Source organism: Triticum urartu, chromosome 7 (genome assembly GCF_003073215.2).
Source record: "Triticum urartu cultivar G1812 chromosome 7, Tu2.1, whole genome shotgun sequence".
NCBI lineage: Eukaryota > Viridiplantae > Streptophyta > Magnoliopsida > Poales > Poaceae > Triticum > Triticum urartu.
In genome coordinates, this window is record NC_053028.1 from 688,939,934 (window position 1) to 688,952,378 (window position 12,445).

Genomic DNA, 12,445 nt, shown 5'->3' on the forward strand with positions numbered 1-12,445 from the left:
TTTACCATTGTCGAGATGTCTTGTAACCGGGATTCCGAGTCTGATCGGGTCTTCCTGGGAGAAGGAATATCCTTCGTTGACCGTGAGAGCTTGTGATGGGCTAAGTTGGGACACCCCTGCAGGGATTTGAACTTTTGAAAGCTGTGCCAGCGGTTATGGGCAGATGGGAATTTGTTAATATCCGGTTGTAGAAAACTTGACACTTAACTTAAATTAAATGGATCAACCGCGTGTGTAGCCATGATGGTCTCTTTTCGGCGGAGTCCGGGATGAGAACACGATCTCGTGGTATGCTTGAACGTAAGTAGTTTTAGGATCACTTCTTGATCTTTGTAGCTTCTCGACCGTGCTTTGCCTTCTCTTCTCGCTCTCATTTGCGTATGTTAGCCACCATATATGCTAGTGCTTGCTGCAGCTCCACCTCACTACCTTTTTCCTACCCATGAGCTTAAATAGTCTTGATCGCGAGGGTGTGAGATTGCTGAGTCCCCGTGACTCACAGATTACTTCCAAAACCAGATGCAGGTGCCGACGATGCCATTCTAGGGGATGCGACTGAACTCAAGTGGGAGTTCGATGAGGACTCAGGACGTTACTATGTTTCCTTTCCAGACGATCAATAGTGGAGCCCAGTTGGGGCGATCGGGGATCTTATGCATTTGGGGTTGTCTTTATTTTGGTTTCGTAGTCGGACTTGATTGTATTCTGGATGATGTAATGCTATATTTATGTATTGTGTGAAGTGGTGATTGTAAGCCAACTCTATATCTCCTTCTTATTCAGTACATGGGATGTGTAAAGATTACCCCTCTTGCGACATGCCTACAATGTGGTTATGCCTCTAAGTCGTGCTCCGACACGTGGGAGATATAGCCGCCTATTGGGGAACGTAGTAATTTCAAAAAAATTCCTACGCACACGCAAGATCATGGTGATGCATAGCAACGAGAGGGGAGAGTGTGATCTACGTACCCTTGTAGATCAACAACGGAAGCGTTTGGTTGATGTAGTCGTACGTCTTCACGGCCCGACCGATCAAGCACCGAAACTACGGCACCTCCGAGTTCTAGCACACGTTTAGCTCGATGACGATCCCCGGACTCCGATCCAGCAAAGTATCGGGGAAGAGTTCCGTCAGCACGACGGCGTGGTGACGATCTTGATGCACTACCGTCGCAGGGCTTCGCCTAAGCACCGCTACAATATTATCGAGGACTATGGTGGAAGGGGGCACCGCACACGGCTAAGAATATGATCACGTGGATCAACTTGTGTCTCTAGGGGTGCCCCCTGCCCCCGTATATAAAGGAGCAAGGGGAGGAGGCCGGCCGGCCCTATAGGCGCGCCAAGGAGGAGTCCTCCTCCTAGTAGGAGTAGGACTCCTACTAGGAAGGGGAAAGAAGTGGGGAGGGAGAGGGAAAGGGGGGACGCCGCCCCCCTCTCCTAGTCCAATTCGGACCAGGGGGGAGGAGGTGCGCGACCCACCTTTGGCTGCCCCTCTCTCTCTCCACTAAGGCCCATATGGCCCATTACTTCTCCCGGGGGGTTTCCGGTAACCCTCCGACTCTTCGGTTTTCTCCGAAATCACCCGGAACACTTCCGGTGTCCGAATATAGCCGTCCAATATATCAATCTTTATGTCTCAACCATTTTGAGACTCCTCGTCATGTCCGTGATCACATCCGGGACTCTGAACTAACTTCGGTACATCAAAACTCATAAACTCATAATATAACTATCATCGAAACCTTAAGCGTGCGGACCCTACGAGTTCGAGAACAATGTAGACATGATCGAGACACGTCTCTGGTCAATAACCAATAGCGGAACCTAGATGCTCATATTGGCTCCTACATATTCTACGAAGATCTTTATCGGTCAGACCGCATAACAACATACGTTGTTCCCTTTGTCATCGGTATGTTACTTGCCCAAGATTCGATCGTCGGTATCCCATACCTAGTTCAATATCGTTACCGGCAAGTCTCTTTACTCGTTCCGTAATACATCATCTCACAACTAACTCATTAGTTGCAATGCTTGCAAGGCTTATGTGATGTGCATTACCGAGAGGGCCCAGAGATACCTCTCCGACAATCGGAGTGACAAATCCTAATCTCGAAATACGCCAACCCAACATGTACCTTTGGAGACACCTGTAGAGCACCTTTATAATCACCCAGTTACGTTGTGACGTTTGGTAGCACACAAAGTGTTCCTCCGGCAAACGGGAGTTGCATAATCTCATAGTCATAGGAACATGTATAAGTCATGAAGAAAGCAATAGCAACATACTAAACGATCAGGTGCTAAGCTAATGGAATGGGTCATGTCAATCAGATCATTCATCTAATGATGTGATCCTGTTAATCAAATGACAACTCTTTGTCCATGGTTAGGAAACATAACCATCTTTGATTAACAAGCTAGTCTATTAGAGGCATACTAGTGACACTCTGTTTGTCTATGTATTCACACATGTATTATGTTTCCGGTTAATACAATTCTAGCATGAATAATAAACTTTTATCATGATATATAAGGAAATAAATAATAACTTTATTATTGCCTCTAGGGCATATTTCCTTCAGTCTCCCACTTGCACTAGAGTCAATAATCTAGATTACACAGTAATGATTCTAACACCCATGGAGCCTTGGTGCTGATCATGTTTTACTCGTGGAAGAGGCTTAGTCAACGGGTCTGCTACATTCAGATCCGTGTGTATCTTGCAAATCTCTATGTCTCCCACCTGGACTAGATCCCGGATGGAATTGAAGCGTCTCTTGATGTGCTTGGTTCTCTTGTGAAATCTGGATTCCTTTGCCAAGGCAATTGCACCAGTATTGTCACAAAAGATTTTCATTGGACCCGATGCACTAGGTATGACACCTAGATCGGATATGAACTCCTTCATCCAGACTCCTTCATTTGCTGCTTCCGGAGCAGCTATGTATTCCGCTTCACACGTAGATCCCGCCACGACGCTCTGTTTAGAACTGCACCAACTGACAGCTCCACCGTTTAATGTAAACATGTATCGGGTTTGTGATTTAGAATCGTCCGGATCAGTGTCAAAGCTTGCATCAACGTAACCGTTTACGGTGAGCTCTTTGTCACCTCCATATACGAGAAACATATCCTTAGTCCTTTTCAGGTATTTCAGGATGTTCTTGACCGCTGTCCAGTGATCCACTCCTGGATCACTTTGGTACCTCCCTGCTAGACTTATAGCAAGGCACACATCAGGTCTGGTACACAACATTGCATACATAATAGAGCCTATGGCTGACGCATAGGGAACATCTATCATTTTCTCTCTATCTTCTGCAGTGGTCGGGCATTGAGTCTGACTCAACTTCACACCTTGTAACACACGCAAGAACCCTTTCTTTGCTTGATCTATTTTGAACTTCTTCAAAATCTTGTCAAGGTATGTGCTTTGTGAAAGTCCAATTAAGCGTCTTGATCTATCTCTATAGATCTTTATGCCTAATATGTAAGCAGCTTCACCGAGGTCTTTCATTGAAAAACTCTTATTCAAGTATCCCTTTATGCTATCCAGAAATTCTATATCATTTCCAATTAGTAATATGTCATCCACATATAATATCAGAAATGCTACAGAGCTCCCACTCACTTTCTTGTAAATACAGGCTTCTCCAAAAGTCTGTATAAAACCAAATGCTTTGATCACACTATCAAAGCGTTTATTCCAACTCCGAGAGGCTTGCACCAGTCCATAAATGGATCGTTGGAGCTTGCACACTTTGTTAGCTCCCTTTGGATCGACAAAACCTTCTGGTTGCATCATATACAACTCTTCTTCCAGAAATCCATTCAGGAATGCAGTTTTGACATCCATCTGCCAAATTTCATAATCATAACATGCGGCGATTGCTAACATGATTCGGACAGACTTAAGCATCGCTACGGGTGAGAAGGTCTCATCGTAGTCAATCCCTTGAACTTGTCGAAAACCTTTTGCGACAAGTCGAGCTTTGTAGACAGTAATATTACCGTCAGCGTCAGTCTTCTTCTTGAAGATCCATTTATTCTCAATTGCTTGCCGATCATCGGGCAAGTCAACCAAAGTCCATACTTTGTTCTCATAAATGGATCCCATCTCAGATTTCATGGCTTCAAGCCATTTTTCAGAATCTGGGCTCACCATCACTTCTTCATAGTTCATAGGTTCATCATGATCTAGTAGCATGACTTCCAGAACAGGATTACCGTACCACTCTGGTGCGGCTCTTACTCTGGTTGATCTACGAGGTTCAGCAGTATCTTGTTCTGTAGTTTCATGATCATTATCATTAGCTTCCTCACTAATTGGTGTAGGTGTTGCAGAAACAGGTTTCTGTGATGTACTACTTTCCAATAAGGGAGCAGGTACAGTTACCTCGTCAAGTTCTACTTTCCTCCCACTCACTTCTTTCGAGAGAAACTCCTTCTCTAGAAAGGATTCATTCTTAGCAACGAATGTCTTGCCTTCGGATCTGTGATAGAAGGTGTACCCAACAGTCTCCTTTGGGTATCCTATGAAGACACATTTCTCCGATTTGGGTTCGAGCTTATCAGGTTGAAGCTTTTTCACATAAGCATCGCAGCCCCAAACTTTAAGAAACGACAACTTTGGTTTCTTGCCAAACCATAGTTCATAAGGTGTCGTCTGAACGGATTTTGATGGTGCCCTATTTAACGTGAATGCGGCCGTCTCTAAAGCATAACCCCAAAACGATAGCGGTAAATCTGTAAGAGACATCATAGATCGCACCATATCTAGTAAAGTACGATTACGACGTTCGGACACACCATTACGCTGTGGTGTTCCGGGTGGCGTGAGTTGCAAAACTATTCCACATTGTTTCAAATGTACACCAAACTCGTAACTCAAATATTCTCCTCCACGATCAGATCGTAGAAACTTTATTTTCTTGTTACGATGATTTTCCAACTTCACTCTGAAATTCTTTGAACTTTTCAAATGTTTCAGACTTATGTTTCATTAAGTAGATATACCCATATCTGCTTAAATCATTTGTGAAGGTGAGAAAATAACGATATCCGCCGCGAGCCTCAACATTCATCGGACCACATATCTGTATGTATGATTTCCAACAAATCTGTTGCTCTCTCCATTGTACCGGAGAACGGTGTTTTAGTCATCTTGCCCATGAGGCACGGTTCGCAAGTACCAAGTGATTCATAATCAAGTGATTCCAAAAGTCCATCAGTATGGAGTTTCTTCATGCGCTTTACACCGATATGACCTAAACGGCAGTGCCACAAATAAGTTGCACTATCATTATCAACTCTGCATCTTTTGGCTTCAACATTATGAATATGTGTTTATACTATCGAGATTCATCAAAATAGACCACTCTTCAAGGTTGCATGACCATAAAAGATATTACTCATATAAATAGAACAACCATTATTCTCTGATTTAAATGAATAACCGTCTCGCATTAACAAGATCCAGATATAATGTTCATGCTCAACGCTGGCACCAAATAACAATTATTTAGGTCTAATACTAATCCCGAAGGTAGATGTAGAGGTAGCGTGCCGACGCGATCACATCGACTTTAGAACCATTTCCCACGCGCATCGTCACCTCGTCCTTTTGCCAGTGTTTGCTTAATCCGTAGTCCCTGTTTCGAGTTGCAAATATTAGCAACAGAACCAGTATCAAATACCCAGGTGCTACTGCGAGCTCTAGTAAGGTACACATCAATAACATGTATATCACATATACCTTTGTTCACCTTGCCATCCTTCTTATCCGCCAAATACTTGGGGCAGTTCCGCTTCCAGTGACCAGTCTGCTTGCAGTAGAAGCACTCAGTTTCAGGCTTAGGTCCAGACTTGGGTTTCTTCCTGAGCAGCAACTTGCTTGCTTTTTTTTGAAGTTCCCCTTCTTCTTCCCTTTGCCCTTTTTCTGAAACTAGTGGTCTTGTTGACCATCAACACTTGATGCTCCTTCTTGATTTCTACCTCAGCTTTCAGCATTGCGAAGAGCTCGGGAATAGTCTTATTCATCCCTTGCATATTATAGTTCATCACGAAGCTCTTGTAGCTTGGTGGCAGTGATTGGAGAATTCTGTCAATGACGCAATCATCTGGAAGATTAACTCCCAATTGAATCAAGTGATTATTATACCCAGACATTTTGAGTATATGCTCACTGACAGAACTGTTCTCCTCCATCTTGCAGGTATAGAACTTATTGGAGACTTCATATCTCTCAATCCGGGCATTTGCTTGAAATATTAACTTCAACTCCTGGAACATCTCATATGCTCCATGACGTTCAAAACGTCTTGAAGTCCCGATTCTAAGCCGTAAAGCATGGCACACTGAACTATCGAGTAGTCATCAACTTTGCTCTGCCAGACGTTCATAACATCTGGTGCTCCAGCAGCAGGCTGCACCTAGCGGTGCTTCCAGGACGTAATTCTTCTGTGCAGCAATGAGGATAATCCTCAAGTTACGGACCCAGTCCTGTAATTGCTACCATCATCTTTCAACTTTGCTTTCTCAAGGAACGCATTAAAATTCAACGGAACAACAGAGGGCCATCTATCTACAATCAAACAAACAAGCAAGATACTATCAGGTACTAAGTTCATGATAAATTTAAGTTCAATTAATCATATTACTTAAGAACTCCCACTTAGATAGACATCCCTCTAATTCTAAGTGATCACGTGATCCAAATCAACTAAACCATAACCGATCATCACGTGAAATGGAGTAGTTTCAATGGTGAACATCACTATGTTGATCATATCTACTATATGATTCACGCTCGACCTTTCGGTCTCAGTGTTCCGAGGCCATATCTGCATATGCTAGGCTCGTCAAGTTTAACCTGAGTATTCTGCGTGTGCAAAACTGGCTTGCACCCGTTGTAGATGGACGTAGAGCTTATCACACCCGATCATCACGTGGTGTCTGGGCACGACGAACTTTGGCAACGGTGCATACTCAGGGAGAACACTTATCTTGAAATTTAGTGAGATCATCTTATAATGCTACCGTCAATCAAAGGAAGATAAGATGCATAAAAGATAAACATCACATGCAATCAATATAAGTGATATGATATGGCCATCATCATCTTGTGCTTGTGATCTCCATCTCCGAAGCACCGTCATGATCACCATCGTCACCGGCGCGACACCTTGATCTCCATCGTAGCATCGTTGTCGTCTCGCCAATCTTATGCTTCCACGACTATCGCTACCGCTTAGTGATAAAGTAAAGCATTACAGGCGATTGCATTGCATACAATAAAGCGACAACCATATGGCTCCTGCCAGTTGCCGATAACTCGGTTACAAAACATGATCATCTCATACAATAAACTTTAGCATCATGTCTTGACCATATCACATCACAACATGCCCTGCAAAAACAAGTTAGACGTCCTCTACTTTGTTGTTGCAAGTTTTACGTGGCTGCTACGGGCTTAGCAAGAACCATTCTTACCTACGCATCAAAACCACAACGATAGTTTGTCAAGTTGGTGCTGTTTTAACCTTCGCAAGGACCGGGCGTAGCCACACTCGGTTCAACTAAAGTTGGAGAAACTGACACCCGCCAGCCTATGTGCAAAGCACGTCGGTAGAACCAGTCTCGCGTAAGCGTACGCGTAATGTCGGTCCGGGCCGCTTCATCCAACAATACCGCCGAACCAAAGTATGACATGCTGGTAAGAAGTATGACTTATCGCCCACAACTCACTTGTGTTCTACTCGTGCATATAACATCAATAAAACCTAGGCTCGGATGCCACTGTTGGGGAACGTAGTAATTTCAAAAAAATTTACGCACACGCAAGATCATGGTGATGCATAGCAACGAGAGGGGAGAGTGTGTCTACGTACTGTAGATCGACAACGGAAGCGTTGGTTGATGTAGTCGTACGTCTTCACGGCCCGGCCGATCAAGCACCGAAACTACGGCACCTCTGAGTTCTAGCACACGTTCAGCTCGATGACGATCCCCGGACTCCGATCCAGCAAAGTGTCGGGGAAGAGTTCCGTCAGCACGACGGCGTGGTGACGATCTTGATGTACTACCGTCGCAGGGCTTCGCCTAAGCACCGCTACAATATTATCGAGGACTATGGTGGAAGGGGGCACCGCACACGGCTAAGAATATGATCACGTGGATCAACTTGTGTGTCTAGGGGTGCCCCCTGCCCCCGTATATAAAGGAGCAAGGGGAGGAGGCCGGCCGGCCCTATAGGCGCGCCAAGGAGGAGTCCTCCTCCTAGTAGGAGTAGGACTCCTACTAGGAGGGGGAAAGAAGTGGGGAGGGAGAGGGAAAGGGGGGCGCCGCCCCCCCTCTCCTAGTCCAATTCGGACCAGGGGGGAGGAGGCGCGCGGCCCACCTTTGGCTGCCCCTCTCTCTCTCCACTAAGGCCCATATGGCCCATTACTTCTCCCGGGGGGTTCCGGTAACCCTCCGGCTCTCCGGTTTTCTCCGAAATCACCCGGAACACTTCCGGTGTCCGAATATAGCCGTCCAATATATCAATCTTTATGTCTCGACCATTTCGAGACTCCTCGTCATGTCCGTGATCACATCCGGGACTCCGAACTAACTTCGGTACATCAAAACTCATAAACTCATAATATAACTGTTATCGAAACCTTAAGCGTGCGGACCCTACGGGTTCGAGAACAATGTAGACATGACCGAGACACGTCTCCGGTCAATAACCAATAGCGGAACCTGGATGCTCATATTGGCTCCTACATATTCTACGAAGATCTTTATCGGTCAGACGCATAACAACATACGTTGTTCCCTTTTGTCATCGGTATGTTACTTGCCCGAGATTCGATCGTCGGTATCATCATACCTAGTTCAATCTCGTTACGGCAGTCTCTTTACTCCGTCCGTAATACATCATCTCACAACTAACTCATTAGTTGAATCTTGCAAGGCTTATGTGATGTGCATTACCGAGAGGGCCCAGAGATACCTCTCCGACAATCGGAGTGACAAATCCTAATCTCGAAATACGCCAACCCAACATGTACCTTTGGAGACACCTGTAGAGCTCTTATAATCACCCAGTTACGTTGTGACGTTTGGTAGCACACAAAGTGTTCCTCCGGTAAACGGGAGTTGCATAATCTCATAGTCATAGGAACATGTATAAGTCATGAAGAAAGCAATAGCAACATACTAAACGATCGGTGCTAAGCTAATGGAATGGGTCATGTCAATCACATCATTCTCCTAATGATGTGATCGTTAATCAAATGACAACTCTTTGTCTATGGTTAGGAAACATAACCATCTTTGATTAACAAGAGTCTAGTCTAGAGGCATACTAGTGACACTCTGTTTGTCTATGTATTCACACATGTATTATGTTTCCGGTTAATACAATTCTAGCATGAATAATAAACTTTTATCATGATATATAAGGAAATAAATAATAACTTTATTATTGCCTCTAGGGCATATTTCCTTCAGAGCCAGCATTCTGAAGCTTTTGCCAAAAGACATATGGCAAGCTGTGGTCCTGCTGAGAAATCTACCACGTACAAATCATCCTTCCTATACCCTTCAAACACTAGAGAACTTGTCAGATTCCATTAGAACAAGGCAACGATATTTTCCAAACTCACGATCATGTTTAAATCGCAAAGCATTGAGACAGACATTAAGTTGAAGCCAAGGGATTCAACAAGCATGACTTTATCCATGTGTTGATCCTTGAGATTGCAACTCTACCTAGACCCAATACCTTACTTTTACCAGTGTCAGCAAATGTGATGTGGCTCTTGTCGGATGGACGTAAGGTTGAGTCCATAAGAGGCTTCTTTTGCCAGTCATGTGATTTGTACACCCACTATCAATAATCCATTCTGAAGACTGCTGGTGTCGTACCCTACAGTGCAGTTAGGGGGATAGGCTTCACGAAGAGAATTGTGAAGCAAAAACATTTGACACAGTGGGTTATGAAAGCTTAGATCCAGATTAGGACTGATAGGGAGAGTAGCAAGCGATTCAGGAACGAAGTACATACATGACCATTCGGGCATTTGATCTTGCGCCCTACAAGATGTTTAAGGTCCCCAGAATAGCGTCAGACGATTTTGGTTTTTGCTGGAGACCTTTCCCTGCAAAAGAGAGTTAAGCTTTCTTAGCCACCCACATCTTCAAGGGTGGCTTAGAAGCAATAAGTCTAAGTGCAGCATCTGAGAACTTTGGCTTTGGAGCCCTAGCAAACGTCTTGCAGGTGGACAATAGTACTCATAAGAATAAGCAGAATAGTTCTTGGTCTTATGAACATGGCGGTTTGATGAACCGCGCTCATATTCATAGGCCTGAGTATGGTTTCCCTGCAAAACATTTGCGTTAGTGCGACTCAGGTGAGTCCTCTGTCTGTATGAAGCCTTTGGACCGTATGAAGCCTGTGGTCTGGGGTTTGTCTTCTTCACCTGTGGTGTCATGATGACATTCACAGGAAGATTCTCCAAGACACTTTTGGACCCAGATCTTCTTCATAGGCGGTCCATTCCTGCAGTTAGTACCAATATACCTGGCAAACACTTCACCATTCTGATTCTTAAACAGTTTATAGTTTGCATCAAAGGATTCATCAATGACAATGGGGTTAGCACAAGTGAAGCCAGATAGGTGGATGGATCCACTGAAGGTTCCTTTGCAGCAACCCATGTGGTTTTGGGGTACTGCTCAGGTTTCCAGTAAGAGCCATCATCATTCATTTTCCTTCGAACCCAAGACCCTCTTTCCTAGGGTTTCGGTTCAGGATCTGCCTTTTGAGAACATCACATAGTGTCTGATGCCCTTTGAGACTTTTGTACATCCCTGTTTCAAGCAATGTCTTCAACCTTGCATTTTCATCAGCAATAGCAGTGGTATCCTCAGCAGAGGGGTTAGTTACCACATCAACAGTTGAAGATATTGCAATAGTAGCAGTAGAACCCAGCAACAGAAGTAGCGTTGTCACGCTCAATGCATTTAAGACATGGTGGTTCAAATCCTTCCTGAGCTGAACTGATCTGTTCGGCGCGAAGCGACTCGTTTTCTTTCTTGAAGATCTTCATGAGCCGCTCTCAATTTCTCAAGATCTTGCTTCCTTTGAAGATAATCATAGGAAAGCCTTTCATGAGCTGTTGAGAGCGTTTCATGACGACTTTCAAGTTCCTCATACTTAACGTGAAGATTTTTTATGTCTTCAATTAAGGACTGAGATCGAGTCATTTCAGCGTCTAACAGATCATCGCTTTTGTCTAACAGTTTTTGAATGTGTTCCATGGTTTTCTGTTGTTCAGTTGCAATTTTAGCGAGTGTTTTGTAGCTGGGTTTGGAACCACAATCAGAGTCATCGTCACTAGATGTTTGATAGTGAGTAGTGCGTGTGTTTACCTTGGCACCGCGTGCCATGAAGCAGTAGGTAGGAGCGGAGTAGTCCTTGTCATTTGCATCGGTGTCGGTGATGGAGTCATTGTCTTCAGTGTTGAAGATGGACTTGGCAACGTATGCTGTAGCCAGACTCGCAACGCCAGAATCGGACTCCTCCTCAGACTCCACCTCCGCCTCCTCAGAAGCGGACTCCTCCTCTGAATCCATTTCCTTGCCAACAAACGCACGTGCCTTGCCAGATGAGCTCTTCTTGTGTGATGAAGACTTTGAGGAAGACTTGGAAGAAGACTTTGAGTATTTCTTCTTCTTCTTGTCGTCAGAATCATATCTCCTTGCTCTTCTTTTTCTTCTTGTTCTCATTGTCCCACTACGGACACTCAGAGATGTAGTGGCCAGGTTTCTTGCACTTGTGGCATGTTTCTTCTTGTAGTCATGAGCAGAAGCTTCATCATTCCTTGAGCTTGATCGTGAAGATTTCTGAAGCCTTTCTTCTTGGTGAATTTTTGGAACTTCTTCAAAGCATAGCAAGTCTTTTCCAATGTCTTCAGGATCATAGAACTGCTGTCAGATTCTTCTTCAGATGAGGAGACAGCTTTTGCCTTCAAGGCACGAGTTCGCCCATAGTTGGGAACCGTAGATATCTCTTTTCTTAGAAAGCTGAAACTCATGTGTGTTGAGCCTCTCAAGTATGTCAGACGGATCGAGTGTCTTGAAGTCAGGACGTTCTTGAATCATCAGGGCTAGGTGTCAAACAAACTGTCAAGTGATCTCAGGAGTGTCTTGACGACTTCATGCTTGGTGATCTCAGTAGCGCCGAGGCTTGAAGCTCATTTGTGATGTCAGTGAGTCGATCAATGAGCTGGACATTCTCATTGTCATTTCTCTTGAAGCGGTTGAAGAGGTTGCGAAGGACACTGATTCTCTGATCTCTCTGGGTTGAGACGCCTTCGTTGACCTTGGAGAGCCAGTCCCAGACTAGCTTAGATGTTTCCAAAGCACTCACGCGGCCATACTGTCCTTT